Here is a 17,080-nt window from a genome sequence, read left to right on the forward strand (position 1 = left end):
TAGCACAAACATATAAACCTACATACACACTATTAATGGGATTAAATCTCAGCCCTATCCCTCAGAAGGGCAATTTGGCAGTATATGAAAACTATCACTCTTTGATCCAGAAGGTTAATTTCTAGTAATCTGTCCTAAGAAAATATTCAGACATAACAAAGGTAAAAAATTTACATATGTTTGTTCATTACAGTATTTTTTTATAATGGCCAAATATTAAAAACAAATAAAACGTCTATCTATAGTGAGTTTTAAAAAAATAGTTTGAGTGCTCACTTCAGCAGCACATATACTAAAATTGGAACAATACAGGAAAAGATTAGCATGGCCCCTGCGTAAGGATGACACGCAAATTCATGAAGCGTTCCATATTTCTTTAAAAAAATAGCTAATGGTATGGAGAACTGTCATTAGAAGTAAAAATTTTTAAAAGCACAGTATAAAGCTAAATAGAATTGGATTCCATTAAAGTATGTTAAAAATTAAAAAAAAAAAAAAATACGTAGTTTGATTACTCAGCCTTAAAAGAAGAATGAAATAATGCCATTCGCAACTACATGGATAGACCTAGAGAGGATCATACCAAGTGAAGTAAGTCAGAAAGAGAAAGACAAATACCCTATGATGTCACTTATATGTGGAAGCTAAAATATGACACAAATGAACTTATCTACAAAACAGACTCACAGACATAGAGAACAGACTGTGGTTGTCAAGGGGGAAGTAGGTGGGGGAGGGATGGATTGGGATTCTGGGGTTAGTAGATGCAATCTCTCATATATAGAATGGATAAACAACAAGGTCCTACCATATAGCACAGGGCACTATATTCAAAATCTTGTAATAAACCATAATGGAATAGAAAAGAAAAAAAACAGAAAAAGCAAAAACAAAAAAAAACAGTGTTTGTAATATGATGCAGTATTATGCAGCCACTAAAAAATCATGTTTTAAATACATAGGGAGAATAGAGAATTGTTCACTTTATAATGTGAAAAACCAACAAGATGCAAAGTTCAATATACACTAAGATTTCAAGCAGGTGAACGTGAATATAATGTATGTGCCTGTATGTGTATCATGAAGGTCACACTAAATGCTAACAGTGGTTATCTCCACTTGGTGGAATTAAAATTATTTTACTTTTTTCTAAATGCAGAACTTCTGTAACCAACCTGTATGTCAATTGAAATATTACAAAATATTCTTAATTCTGTATTGAATGTAGTTGCTTGACACTTTAAAATACATTCAACAGTTGAGCTGAGGAAATGCAGTCGCAGTAACTCTATTCAGCTTGAATGGGTTTGAAGGAACATCTGTGACCTAATAAACAAATAAGGTGTGGTGGGAACCAAAGCAGAAAATCAGAATCCCAGACACCACCTCACAGCATGTTCTCTGTAATGGAACACACTAAGCCAATCTCAACCAAAAAGCATTAAAAACTAGGGGAGACTAACCCTGACTAAGAAAAATTTGAATATCTCACCACAGAGTCAGAAGCAGAAAATGAGGATTCCTGTTACCCAGAAAATGAGGAGTCCTGTTCTCCCTGACTCTATGTGGGAAAGAGAGCTATTTCTTTATCCCCATTAAAGCACAAGATGCCCTGAATATCTGTCACAAGTGCATCTGGCTTCAAGCCACAGACACTCCAAGCAAGCAATGGATTAAACAATTTAAGGTTGTTTTTTTTTTCCCTCGTGTAACAACATGTCCAGCTGCCCATAGTGTAGTAGCTCCAGAATGTTATTAGGTACCTGGGCATCTTCTACTCTCTGATTCAGTCATTTTAGTGGCTTTCACCCTCATGCTTCTTGCACTGTGGTTGCAAGATGGTTCTGTCCAAGCAGAAAGGGCACGAGGAGATAGGAGAAAGGCAAAAGCTCACACTAAGGGGACTTCCCTGGTGGTCCAGGGGCTAAAATTCTGTGCTCCCAATGCAGGGTGCCTGGGTTCGATCCCTGGTCAAGGAACTAGGTCCCACATGCCGCAACTAAGAGTTCACATGTCACAACTAAAGATCTTGCATGCCGCAACTAAGCCAAATAAATAAATATTTTTTTAAAAAAAGCTCATGCTAAGGAAACTGCCACCTTAAATAGCTTTTCTGCCCAGAAACTTCCATGCATATCTCATTGACCAGGATAATGTTCATGACCACATCTTGTAGCATGAGGGGCTGGAAATTAACTATTTTATCTAAGCATATTGCTTCCCCTTGCTGAATAATAAGGAAGAAGAAGAGTGGGAAATGGACAGGGAAACGGGAAATCACAGTTTTCCATATTCTGGTACCCAACAGTCTCTCGCACCCAGTACCAAAAGCAGACAGTTTGTGTGGGCCAACAGGTAGCCTCAAGTCTGTCTAACCAGCTCCCCATAAGCTCTCCTGATGGAGGCTGCTACGTCTAAGACTATTGCCTTTACAACTCCATAGCACAAGAGCATAAACCCTCCAACCGCAAACTTGGGAAAAGAGGGGGAAATAATAAGTCAAGAGAATGTTTCTATCCTCAACCACAGACGCTATTAGTTCTATCCATGATCCCCTCCCTTCTTCCTTGCACGTACATAAATCTCAGTTTGGCTAAGCAGCAATGCACCAAGTTGCAAGTTGGGGGTTGGTAAATTATAGCCACCCATCAAATTACTTCTACTCCCAGTTTTAGAAATAAAGATTTATTGGAACACAAATGAGCCCAATTTACATATTGTCTATGAGCCACTTTTCCACTACAAAAGCCACACACCTGAGCAGCTGCTACAGGGACCATCTAGAAAGCAAAATCTAAAATATTTACTATGTGGCCCTTTAAAGAAAACGTTGGCAGACCCCTGCCCTGATGATGGCCCATGGTTGGACTCATCCAACTAACACATGGGTCTTTACTCTCTCCCACTCCCTCGCACCTGGGGTGGCCATAGAACCATATAACTGGACAACTGCTGAGACACTTCTGGGGAAAATTTTAACTTCCTTGGATAAAAGGGTAGTCATAGCTGATCCATCTTCCTTCCTCCTTCTTCCTGCCTTGAACAGGGACACAAAAACTGAAATTGCATCAAACAACTTGGGGCCATTAGGAGAAAAGCCAAAAAAATCATAAAGATCTTGAACCTGACGCCCGTAATCCAATATATCCATGCTGAGAACAACCTACCTCCAGACTTCTTATGTGAGAAATGTAAATCCTTATTTATTTAAGCTCTGTTATTGGACTTCCTGTTTTTCATTGCAGCTGAATGCTTCCCTAACGATATGGCTTATGTCCAGGAGGGCCTTTCTGATAACTCCCAACTAAGCCCTCATGAGAGAACAAAGCCCAGCACATATTATACAGTATTGTGTGGCCACATTTTTTTTTAACCATGAACTTCAGGTTATTATAGAATAAAGTACAGTGTAGCAGTTTAAGCACAAAGGATCTGGGCTCTGCTTGGGCCTAACCCTCTGGCTCTCACCCTTACTATTATATGACTTCGGACAAGTTATTTGCTTTATCTAGAAACTCCCTTATCTGGAAAATGGGAAAAATAATACTTCTACCTCATACAGTTTTTGTGAGGTTTAAATTAAATTATGAATGTATAGCACTCGGTCTGCTAATGCTCAATAAATGCTTTAAATTATTGATATCTTATTTATAAACTAATTTTAATAGCTATCCCAATTCTTTTGTCCATAAAGAAAACAGAGTATTTTTAAAATTATAGGTAGGGAATTCCCTGGCTGTCCAGTGGTTAGGACTCCTCCATGCTTCTACTGCAGAGGGCACGGGTTCGATTCCTGGTTGGGGAACTGAGATCCCACATGCCATGTGGGCAAAAAAAAAAAAAAAAGAAAAAGAAAAAGAAAAGAAATTCCAAGTATCCCAGACTAATATTAAACACAGGATGATAAAAAAAATCAATTTTAGTTTCCTAGGAAAGAAAGGGTATTTTTTAAAGTCTTTATGTTTTGAAGCCTTACCTCTTGGAATTCTACCTCCTCTAAACCTTACTCACCTGGAAAATTGGTTGTGCCTCTCTCACCTTGAGGATATATCTTTATCTCCTCAAACTTCCACACATTTAATTATGCCTCTTCTTCTTTGCCTTCATATATATTAATCAGTAACAAATTATTATGTCAACAATATTCATTGAGCATCCATTACATTCAGCACAGTTTTAAAAGAGATAAGATAAAAACAAAATTAGAAGCATTTTCATTCTTTTCTGAGAAAGAAGCCAGCGTTTCATAGGTAACCATGTCTCCTGTCAATACAAGTCTGCAATCTGACAGCTGAGACTCTGACAATTTTGAAGCCAGATTTATTTTTGGAATGTACAATTTCGTGTAATTTTTGAATAGCAATACATTTTGTATTCTTTACATTAATATAATCAATCAGAGGTCTGGGGCATCACCTTATAACTACCACATTACTGCAGTAAAATATATTAATATTCACTCCAAGAAGAATGAATAAATACCATAAACAGAGGTGTAGTTTATGTCAACTTTTGCTGCTAAATTGTTTAGGTCGAGTGAGGTTTTTTTCACCAAATGAGTTACATAGATCTTTTTATTTTTCCAGTTCTTTTGAATTTCAAAATGGTAGAAAAAGACTTGTAGACTTGTACCACACATTTCAGTAAGATGTAATGCAGTCTAGACAGATGAGCAAACCAAAATTGCTTTTCTCTCAAAAACTTTTTGATTATATGAACGAAGCCAAGGACAGACATCCATGTTCTCAGACCCCTTTTTGTAAACTATATAGAAGAATCTCAAATAGAAAGATCCTCAAAAAGCTATACGAAATCCTGCTCCCTGACTCCAAATTGCAACTTTGGAAAATCCCAACTCCCATAGATCAGAAGGAAAGCTTGTGCTCTCCTAGGAGGAATGTGTATAAATGAACGTGACGAAAACCCTACTCTTGTATTTTGGAAGAAGTCAAAGAAATATTTTTTCTTTCTCATTTATGGTTTTGAGACTGTGGCCTGTGTGAACAAAACAGGAGGTCCTGTCCATTCGTCTCTTTCACCGTTCCTCTTTGGAAATGTGAGATGCATGTCCAATGCCCAGAAAACCTGAAAAGAATCAATTTCAAACATTCCTTCCCCCACCTGGTTTGATTTTCAATTTAGCTGGAAACTTGGAAACTAATCTATCCTTGGAAAGCATGGACCAAGCAGAACAGCTTTGAAGATCTCTTAAGCTGAACAGCATAAAGCTATAAGCAGACTGTTATTGTTAATATCAATTATTAAACTAATAAAAAAAAATCAAGGTAAACAAGTTCGATAAAGATTTCCTCCAGGCTAGACTGGAGTCAAAGCCAAAATAACAGACATTTTGGAAAATTTCCAAGCCCTCATACTGGCCCCAACATATAAAATTTATTTTAAAATCTGTCATTTAATTTAACATTCACTTCCGGTAGCCTAATTTGCATAAATATTCTCACAGGTGGTAAGTGTATACTGATGCCTTCATTCATTGCCTTGACCTTTACTTGTCTTGACCTTGAGTCTCTGACTTTATTCACCTCCTTTGGGATCAAGGGCAAATTCCCATTTTAATGGTGACAGCTCAAAGGTGCAGCTTGTGTTTGTAGCACCTTTGTGCAAATTACAAAATGCTGCCAACTCTGGGAAGACGAATTAGCACAGAACCGAGGGTTTCATGTCATCCATTACCTGCCTCCTGACCCAATGGCTCTGCACAGCACACAAACCCACTGTGCTATATGGGGCCAGTGTAGCTGTTGTCAGAGAGACAGAAAATTTGCTGAGGCTGAACACTTCACAGTTCGATCAATTTTTTAAAATCATTCATCACAATTTCTGTGATCTCTGAATTTTAGGGCCCTGAGGCCCTAGAATCACCCCAGACTCTCCACTCTGCTTCCTCCCACCAAACCCTATCATCACGGAGATTGTGCCTCGTGCTGGACCTCCGGCTCCACCACCCACCCTTCTCTGCCCTGACCTTGGCTCCAAAGGGCTGACATTCAGTGCGGGTAACACTCAGATCCCTTTGTCCTCTGGCTGGGTTTGACCAGTGCTGATGAGAAGCCTGCAGGCAAAAGAGAGATAGAGGTACTGATTCCCAAGCTCCAGCACAGCCCCCCCCCACACACACACACACTCTACTTCCCATGCTTGGTAGGCTTATGGCACTGCTTTAAGATGGCACAGTTTGAACTCTGAGGTGGCCCTACCTCAGCCACACCTCCATCTCTCCAGCTCTCTTGGATCCCACTAACACTGCTCCCTCGTGGTTTTCCACTGTTGCCAGTCCCTGAGAGCTTCACCATCTGTTGCTTCGGACCACACCCTGCAAAGATCAGAGTCCATTCATGACGGTCTCAGCAGTTGCTCCTTTTGAGTGCAACATCACGCTCCCTGACACTTCTGTCACCAAGAACTCTCACATTGGTCTCACTCCTTTCTTCAAGTGCTACTAGTCTTTCTTTCTCTTCTTTTATTTTTATTTTTTTTAACATCTTTATTGGAGTATAATTGCTTTACAATGGTGTGTTAGTTTCTGTTTTACAACAAAGTGAATCAGTTATACATATACATATGTTCCCATATCTCTTCCCTCTTGTGTCTCCCTCCCTCCCACCCTCCCTATCCCACCCCTCTAGGTGGTCACAAAGCACCGAGCTGATCTCCCTGTGCTATGCGGCTGCTTCCCACTAGCTATCCACCCTACGTTTGGTAGTGTATATATGTTCATTCCACTCTCTCACTTCGTCCCAGCTTACCCTTCCCCCTCCTCATATCCTCAAGCCCACTCTCTAGTAGGTCTAAATGTCCCAGTCCTGGTCTCTGTCTTTTCACCTTCTTCATATTGCCTGCAGAGAGATCTGATCAAGTCATCCTCCTGGAAATGGGCAGAACCGAGCCCAAATGTAGTAATTACTACATTTCACCTCTACCTGCCTCTCCCCTTTTATCTCTCCGAGCAGCAGCCATGCCCAGCCGCCTGCAGGACTGACACTCAGTGCTCATCTCACCTCCACTTTTGCATTTCATCTGTTCCTTCTACCCCAAAACCCCTTTATCCCATTCACGCTTCCTGCTGAATGCCTACTAAATATTTGAGGACTAAGTCAAGTGTTATTTTTTCCATATCTTTCTTAGACTTTCAGCTTCTTCCTTTTCTTACTGACTTTTTTGCCCATCCCACCTTACTGCCTGTGTCTTAGGAGACTGTGATAATTCTATCAAAACACCTATAAGATTTAATTATATTAATTTGTTCACTTGTCATTTTGTCTCCTATTAGCCCCTTGAAAGTCAGCTCCCAAGACTCAGTCAGTGAAGGCAAAATGGAGGTATTTAGTACATTGAAAGGAAAAAAAAAAAAAAAAAGAAGAAGACAGACTAGGGAAAGGAAATGTCCTGTGTATGTTGCAAAATATCATATAAGGTTTTCACGTGTTGCATGAAGACAGAATGACTTTGTGAATTGCATTTGTTACCTCAGAGTTTGGGGGTGACTACTAAATCCCTGCAAAGATTTTGATAGTAGTAAGGGATGAGTGCAAATATTCTGGGTTTTTTTATTATGAAATTTTAAAATAGAAGATTGTAAAAGTGAAATAATGCTAGAGTTTTAAAAACAACAAATTCAGAAAGAAATAAGGAAAGGACTGTTTCTCTAACTTGAAAAAAACACCTTCTAATTAAAAATCAAGATATCTGCATTTAACTGCTTAATGGTAACCAGCTTTTATTATTTCTGTATCAAAATGGAATTCAAGGCACATTGGATGGCATCACTGAAAATATGCTAGAGAATTTACTCGAAAAAAATGAAAGTTTTGATTTAAAGATCCCATGTTAAAAGGAAAACAGTACTTATTTGACTAGTATTTGCTAGCTGTCTATTCTAGATGCTAGTGATACAACTGTGAGAAACAGCAGCATGTACTTCATAAGGGTTTCATGCCATAATGCAAGTAAAATGTTTAGTGCATTTATAGGGTATTTGAGAATTATGCTCATCTAGATATTTATCAAAGGTCAAAGTTTTCAAAGATCTTTAGTTACTACATGAATCTTTTTCATCAATGAAAGAATTGGAGAAACATAAGACCACACGTTTAAATATGAAAAAAAGGCCCCATTCCCCCATTGGGTTTTGTAAATATTTAATATATTCTAATCACACTATGTTTTACCTTTCTGTTGGAACTTGACTGTCTAGTCTTTCAAGCTTTTCCTTTTCTTCTTGTGATAATGGGACTTAGGTCCTAACTGTCATGGAATAGTCCCCCATATTAGAATGCGAACTTGGCCAATTTCTACTAACTAGTAAAGCTCAGTTTGTGTCCTGATGCCTGTGGACCTTAAAGCTTGCCCTCACTAAGTGAATTAATACTCATATAAATAAGCATAACTCAAATACAGAAAAATATTTCGACTTGGGAAAATTCAAAGCATAACAAAGAATTTGTTGTTTTGAAGCATTTTAATATTTGGCCATGCTGTCAATATATTAATGAATGTAATGTCTTTATCAGGATCCTTTCTTTCATGGTGATAATGAAGAAGATGATGATTCACTCACCCTCTACCAGCTCTTTTGAAAATTTATTAAGCTTATTCTGTAGGTAGTAGCATCGAAGACTGGCAGGGAAAATTCAGAATATGTATAGAATTCCAGCAGCTAAATAGAGGTTTATATATTATCTCTATATTAATACACACCTTATTAATTCAAGTTTCACTTTGCAAGTGAAATGTATTTTAGAAATTAAATTAGCAAGGTATGTGAAAACGATCTTTTTTATATGTTTTTGTTTCCATCTCATAATTAGATCATAATTCTACCTCCAGGTTATCAATCTGATCTAAAAGACCTAAGAAAGGAAGATTTTTGCATTATTTTGGTCAGTCAACACGTTAGTGCTCAGTTCAGTGACAGTATTTTTGAAGACTGAAGCTAAATTGCTTTACCTGCCTATCTTGCTTTCTAATGAACGTTGTAATAATGACTTTCAATATTGCATGTTTTGCAGCCATACATTTTCATGCACTTTAACTGCACCCTTTCAACGTATAGCAGTACATTAAAATAAATTTATGATTTATTTTTTGATATTTTTAATTTATAAAAATTTATATATTTGATTTATAAAAAATTATGATTAAGTAAATTTCTGATTATAATGATAACTTGTGTGATTCACTCTCACAGCTGTAGTATGTTTTAAAGTTGATAAAGACTTCCTTTCTTTAGTTGCCAATCATGAAAAGGGACAAAGTTGCCAAAAAATCCACTAATTTTGAAGAAGAGAGCATTAAATCACACATTGAAATAACATCAAAAGGATGAGAAATGTTTTTTTTTTTAATCTCCCATGACTCCCCCTAGTATTCTGTCTTTGATGAAATAACTAGCAGGGAAATATAACTTACAATTTGAATCATAATGAAACTTTTCTTGTTTCTTAAGATAGTCTCTCATCTTTCTCTTTTTAATGTAATGGTTACTTCTTATTACAGATTCAAGGTAATACTTCCTCAGGAACTTTTACCTTTATTACTTTTATCTTTATCTATTGTCTGGTTTGACCTCTAAATTATGTCTCTGATAAAATGTCACACAAATTAAGTGGTCTTTTTCTGAGAAGAAGTAAGCTGTCATTTTGGATGACAGTCACCTGAATTCCATTTACCATATGCGAATGGGGTGCTAGAATCATAGGGTCCAGTCTGGGTCATCTAGAGAGGGCAATAATGTATTCAGAGTGATCAGGAAGCTGCCCCAAAGGGTGTCAATGAAAGACTACATTAGTATGTAAAGAAACTGCTAGAAATAGTGCCCAAAGTGCTGAAATTTCCTCTCTGTGGGATTTCCCAGACTGATGATGTCATTTTGTTATATCATTCAGCCTCACCACGTTCTCTTTAAGTACGCCATGGTGAATTTTATAATAATTAATTAATAAGGCATATCTAGTATTAGGGTAAAATTTTACTTTCCAGTCCAGTAGCATCACTTATTGCCAGAAAACTCAAATTGTAAAGCATACCTTAAAAGTAGCACTCACTGAACACAGCAAGATAATATTTCCCCACCTCCTTGTGTAGGTGCATGTGGCCTTATAAGCTGATTTATGGTCTATGAAGTTGAACAGAAATGATGTGTGCCATTTAGAGGTTAAAACTTTAAGATATGGGTACACCCCCATTGTCTCTTTCACCATTTGCCAAGAACAAAACTAGGGTAAATTCACAAAATGAAAGCAGTCTGGGCTCATGAATCGGACTTCTACCCAACTGGAAAAATAGAATTGGGAATTTTTAACTTAAGCATAATGGCAAATCATTGGAAGGTCTTATGCAGGGAAGTTCTGTAATCCCTGTGGTACAGAGTAGATTGTAAGAAGATGTGGCAGCCAGTCTCCAAGATGGCCCTTAATGATCCCCACCTCATGGAGTTCACACCCTTGTCGATTCCCCTCCCTCATTGTAACATGATTGATCACTGTGGCCAATGGAATATAGCAGAAGTGATGGGATGTCACATCCAAGATTAGGTACTAAAGACACTGTGGTTTCCATCTTGGTCTCTCTGTCTCTCTCTAAGATTACTCATTCTGGGGGGAGCCAGCTGCATGTCATGTGCAGCTCTGTGGAGAGACTCACATGCTGAGAAACAACCACATGAGTGAATCATCTTGGAAGTGGATCCAACCCCAGTGAAGCTTTCACTGGGATCCAACCCCAGTGACCATGCTGTTGGTCACTCAAGCCAACAGCATGAGGGACCTTCAGCCAAAATCACCTAACTAAACCTCTCCTGGCTTCCTGACCCACACAAACTGTGTGATATAATAAATGTCTGTTGCCTTAAACTGCTTAGTTTTAGAGAAATTTTATGCACAACAATAAATAAGTAATATAAGAGATAAGAGTATAAGCAGGATGATTAGACATGAGACTATTGCAATGATCCAGCAAAGAGATGACTGTGATATTAACAGATTTGGAGATAAATGAGAAGATCATGTATTTTTTTTGTGGTGGGGTGGAGCCTAACCTGATACAGTTTATGTGGAAGAACCTGGAAAATAATCCTCTCAGTACAAGATATTGATGTGATTTGAGTGCTGAGAAAGCCAACTGAGGCTTCCCCAAAGTGATAGTAGCAACTTTTGTGATGGTATGGACTGCATTTGTATGCTCCCCCAAAATTATTATGTTGAAACCCTAATCTCCAATGTGGTGGTATTTGGAGATAAGGCCTTTGCAAGGCAATTAGGTCATGAGGATGGAGCCCTCATGATGGGATTAGTGCTCTTATGAGGAGAGACACATGAGAGCTTGCTCATCTTCTCTCTCCCTCTCTCTTTCTCTCTCTCTTTTCTATATGAGGATATGGCAAGAGGGCATCTATCTGCAAACGAGGAAGAGGGCTCTCACCAGGAATCAAATTGCTGGCCACCTTGATCTTGGACTTCCCAGCCTCCACCACTGTGAGAAATAAATTTTTATTGTTTAAGCCACACGGTCTATGGTATTTTAATTATAACAGCCCAAACTGACAAAGCGAGATGGAAAGGTGTTTCCTCTGTTTCTTGCACTGAGTAGGCTATTCTTGGAGCGATTTGTCTAATTCTGGGTGCTATACTTGCAAAGAGCAATTGAAAAATAAGACTCATGCAGAAGATGTTCCAAAACGGTAGCCTGAGGGATGGTAGAATGGAAACATGACAGTGAGAAATGACGAAGGGAAGCAGCAGTATCAAGCTTGGGAAAAAAACTAAGATCGAACATGATGGATATATAAAAATATTTGGAGAAAAATCCAATCCTCACCAATTCTCTTTATCTGAAGCTTTGGAAATTTTACTGTGCTTAGTTTCTTAATTATAACTTCTTTCCAACTATTCTGTCTTCAGTATGAAAGAGTGAGAAAATTCTGTCCCCAAGAAGAAGCCAAAATCAATTCACTGAATTGATATTTGTACAATGTCCACAAGACATGGAGAATTATAACTCAAGAGATCAAAAATGTATTAGAGCATTGTACTTTTTGCTCTAAGGAATAGTGGTAATTAAATAGATATTTTGTTCTAACATTGTGATCTCATTTTTAATATCCTTCAGCAAGAAATTATGGCAAGTTTTCTCTCATTTCTAGAAATTAATTTTTTTTTTCCTCAGGAGACAAAGGTTTGTTGATTTGTTTTATACCAGTGTAGATTTGTCTGCTCCAGAGAACAAGGATTCATTAATATAGCTCCCAGGAGGTAGACAGGCAGCTCACAGCTTGGTGATGAGAGGGGTCACATAGAAATAAGAATGGAAGAGTTGAATAAATTGCAGTAAGAGTGAAATGGGTAAGAAAATGTTGGAAATATTACCTGCAATAGAAATACAAGTATACTTTTAAACAAACGCACGAAATTCACTTAACAAATATTAATTTAGCTCCTACAATGTGTCAACCATTTTACCAGGTGCAGTAATCCAATGGTGAACAAAAACAAAACAAAATAAAACAAAAACAAAACAAAATAATACAAAAAAGCATTCAGTATATTGTCCTTACAGGCAAGTGGGAGAGTCAGATAATTACATGAACAATTATACAAACAGAAGTAAAATGGATGTAAAATTACAACTTTGCCTAATGCTATAGATGATATAATAGAGAGATGCAAGGTATCACGAGAGCCTAAAACAGGAAGATTTGACTTTATGAAGGAGCTTAGGAAAGGTTTATCTGGAGAAGTGTTGAGGTAAGTGTTAAGGTAAGATCTGAAGAAAGAGAAAGAGTTAACTGGGTTGAAGATGGTAGAAGTGGAGGGCATATCAGGAAAATGGAATGGCTTGTGCAAAGGCTCAGTGGTTGAAAGAAACATGAAAAATATGCAACACTGACGTGAAGCCAGAAGGCCTGTACCCAGCAGAGAAGGGCAAGAGGGAGTAAAGGATGGAGAAAAAGCTCAGGGCTAGACCCTGCAGAACCTTATGAGTTATCTTAGGAAGTTTAGTTTGCATGTTTGCAATGGGAAGCAGTTGAAGAGTTTAAGTCTAGAGAGGGGAGAGGAGGGTGACATGATTACCTTGTCTTCGGGGAAAGGTGTAACTCTGACCACAAAGTAGAGAAGTAGTTGGACAGTGAGCAGAATGGAGCAGAGCAGATCAATAATTGAGGTGAGAGGTGTTGTAACTTGGAATGGAATAACTATGGTATGCATGGAAAGAAGTAGATAGGTCTTTGGTAAAGTATTGACAATTTGATGTGTGAGAGAAGGAGGGGTTAAGGATAATTGTGAGTTTTCAGACTCACACAACTGTTTGGATGGGTGGAAGTAGGGGTTAATCACTGCGAAACGGAATACTGAAATAGGCCTAGGAATTAAGCCAGATGATTAAAAGTTCAGTTTTGGATATGCTGAATTTAATCCAATATGAGGCCACCAAGATGAATTTTCACACAGGCAGTTAAATATATGGGTATGGAGCTCAGAAAAGAGGTCAGAGCTAGAGATCACTGCTGTGAGTTACCTGCAAAGATGTCATAATTGAAATATGAGTGGAGAAGAGGTAACGTGGGACTGCACGTTAAAGAACTTCAAAGTTTAAAGAGAGAAGATGCTGGTAAGGAATATTGAAAGGGATTGGCCAGGCAGATAGGTGGAGAACCAAGCATGTGCTGGGTTTAGGAAGCCAAGGAGAAAGAGCATTTCAAGGATGAAGTTGTCATTGAGTCAACCACTGGTGACAGATCAAATGAAAAGAGAATATGAAGAATAGAGTCTCCCGTGCTAAACAAGAAAGATTATTTAAAGCTTCTAGAGGAATTTTCTTCAGCTTTATTAATTCCCTAAGTCTCAGAATTGTAGGAAGGAGTAGGAGGCTTTTTAACCTCTTGATATTGTCGTAAAGGACCATATGTCTCATACAGCCAAGTTCAGAGAGATGGCACAGTCACATTACTGTTATTTCCAAATGTAGGAAACCACAACTTGTAAATTATGATTTTAAATTAACCAATTATTTAAATTAGGTTTAAGTGGCCCCCATAGCCATCATCCTGATTTCATTTTGAAAATGTAGAGAAACACAAACCTGCTATTTCTAAAAGTTCTTTTGTAACATTAATATAGGAATAATTTTTAACAGTTTGAGTAGGAAATGAGGAGAAAGAAGAAAGCTGAAGAAAAGTAGCCTGCAAATATATCATCTTAAGACTCTAAATCATCTATATTTATTTACTTTTATTTCTTATGAGGTATGGGGATGTATTGCTGTAGCTTAGCATATTTTTGGTACTTAATGCTTACTACACAATTTTTTTAATAGTGGGAAAGAAGAGGTAAATTTGACTCAGACAAGCCAAAATTTATTTTTTAAGTAATATTTTTTTAAATCCATGTTTATTTTCCAAAAGAACACTGGCTTACTCTTTCCAACTGAATGATGAATTATTACTATTTAGGGGAAAAAATGATGTTCTTCTGATTACCTGATACATTTCCTGATCCTCTTTCTTCCTTTTCATTTATTAACAAACAATATATGTTTGTTTGTTTTTTTAAAGATATTTACTCTATAGGCCAGAGACAGCCTCCCTATGGGGGAAATAGGAAGAGGGGAAAGAGAGCCACCGTCAAATGAAAAGCTGCCCAACAGCAAGAACAGAGCTGGACACTGCAACGGACATCTCACTCAGTCCTCAGGATGAACTCCTGTGTCTCCCTCACCGTAAAGAGACAGAAAGTGAGGTTCTGAAAGGAATGTTCCTGCTCCAGAGTGAACAGAAAGAGTTTTCACTCCTCTGAGCTAGTGTCCATACTCTTCACACTATATCATTTGCCCACACAGGGTTGTAAGGCTGCATGAGAGAATATTATGCCCCCTCAGTCACCATATTTACTTGGCTGTGGAAGCCTGAAGATGCATGTCCATTCCAACTTAGACATAAAGAAGTAATACATTTGGGTTAAAATGTGTGATATTGATTTTTTTTCCTAGGAGCAGATTACAAAATATAGAGAGATAAGACCTCATTGGACATCTGAGAGGGATAGGACATGAAATAAGGGAAGAAAAGAGTATTAAGAAGGACCTAGGGATACCAAAAGTGTCCTCCTAATTTTGCCTGCAATCAACACAGTTGAAGGCAGAGTAATTGTGTTGTTGATGGAACATTCCTTCCACCTAGCACAATTAGCAAGTTATTACTAATAGATTTGCTCCCTCACATAGTCTCTAAAATAATTTTTCTCCATTTCAGAAGCAACAACTTTCATCAGGAAATACTGAGGACCCTTGCATAAGCTGCCTTTGAAAGAGTGCAAGTTACACAGATAGAACGGCCCAGTACACAATCCACTGATGAACTCTCAACTACAATACCTTGATTTTTGCCAAGGTCATGATAAGAAATAAAATTAAAAGATCAGAATAAGTTCATGACCACAGAAAGTCAGTTCTAGTTAGTGTCTTTCTCAGAATTTCCCAAATAAAACCTCTATAAATAGTCACCCTCTACCCAGCAGAATTTGATTTGGAAATTAACAGCTGCCTCAGTGAAAAATTTTAGCCACACAGGAAAATAAAATTTATTAGAGAAGCAGCTGCTAATTGCACTAATGTATTTCCCAAATGTGTGACTGCTTCTGAACTGCAATACACTGCTCTTTCCTGCATACAGCCTGGCTATTCCAAAAGTAGAACATTGCATCCTTAAAGGGGCTTCAGTGTAAGTCAGTACAACTACAGGACTGAATACCTGATTCAATGAAGTGTCTTCAGTGCTCTTGGTTTATTCTACTAGCTAATCTGAATTCAGTACTTTCCTTCACTTTCACGCAACTTTTCCTTCACATAGAATGAGATATGGAGGCTGAAGGAGACCAGAGTCCATCCTAAGCCTTGACAAGTGTCTGGAGAAGAGGCTGTCTTTTGTCGGTGTGGCAGAGGTTATTGGAAGACCATCACAAAGTTGCTATCCAACCTCTGTAGAAAATTCAACATTTGTTTCAAATGTTTCGGTTTTATTGAAATATTTTAAGTACTTTTAAAAGACATTAAATAGACTACTCAGCTTTTCCTTGTCTGAATGTTTCTTCTTTCTCCCTCTGTTCCTCAGATTCTAGAGTTTGATCCATTGTAGATTTCTATGAATATCAAACAATAAAGGACTAAAAAATAGGAATAGGATACATTAATACACTTACTTATTTAGTAAGTATGTAGTGGGAATCTGTTATGGGCTAGATGCTGTTTTAAATTTCCAGAGCTCTGTGTCTAGTCCACATTCATAAATGGCTACAATTTAAGACCATATGTAAGAAGTTCCCCCAAAAAAATAGATATAAAGAAGGTGCAATACTAGTGTAGAGAAGTGGCTAGGATGATGATCAAAGTATTCAAGAAAAGTATAATGCCTATTGTTCATTGTCAAGTTAGAACACCTTCTGTTCTCTTCTGTCTTTCCTCTGCATCTTAGGGGCTGGAAGGCTGAGAGCTGCATTTCCATGAATCTCTTGCTAGTTAACATTTTGGGTAAGAGTCTGCCAGTGATAGGCACTTACATAAAAATGTGTAGGTAAAAGAGACACAAAGCCATATTATTGTTCCTTTGACAGTAGCAAGTCAATGTGTGAACTACAGTATAGTTGAGGGATTTTTTTAGTGACTTTTGGCATTTTCCTAAGAGTTACCTACTTTCATGCTCCAGGCAGCTGTTAACAGTAATGGTAATATCCTGTGGTTTTTTGAACTTCCTGATTCTCTGAATGTTAGGGACAAACCTAAGAACTAGCCATAGCCTTCCCTGACCTTTATTTCCTGTAGTCCTTCAAGCACTTACATCCTTATATTAAATCCTTGCTTACATAAATTTCCTACATATGGCACTCTAGCTGAACCTATACCAGTCAGGAGGGTTTGGGTATGGTTGGCAGAGTGGCAGGTGATCAGGAGCCAGGGTTGTCTAGAGATCAGGACGAGCACAAGTACATCATCTTATCATCATTAGCATCACCATCATCATTACTAGTGTTTACTATGCTTACTGTGTGCCAGGTACTGTTCTAGGCACATA

General features: G+C 37.9%; 1 non-coding gene across 1 annotated transcript; it reads left to right on the forward strand.

The window, feature by feature from the left end:
• Window positions 1-268: 268 nt before the first annotated feature.
• LOC131756442 (U6 spliceosomal RNA) lies at window positions 269-376 on the forward strand. The gene has a single exon (XR_009335626.1). It is a non-coding gene; the product is annotated as a U6 spliceosomal RNA (small nuclear RNA).
• The last annotated feature ends 16,704 nt before the right edge of the window (window positions 377-17,080 follow it).

The sequence above is a fragment of the Kogia breviceps genome, chromosome 4 (assembly GCF_026419965.1).
Source record: "Kogia breviceps isolate mKogBre1 chromosome 4, mKogBre1 haplotype 1, whole genome shotgun sequence".
Classification (NCBI taxonomy): Eukaryota; Metazoa; Chordata; class Mammalia; order Artiodactyla; family Physeteridae; genus Kogia; species Kogia breviceps.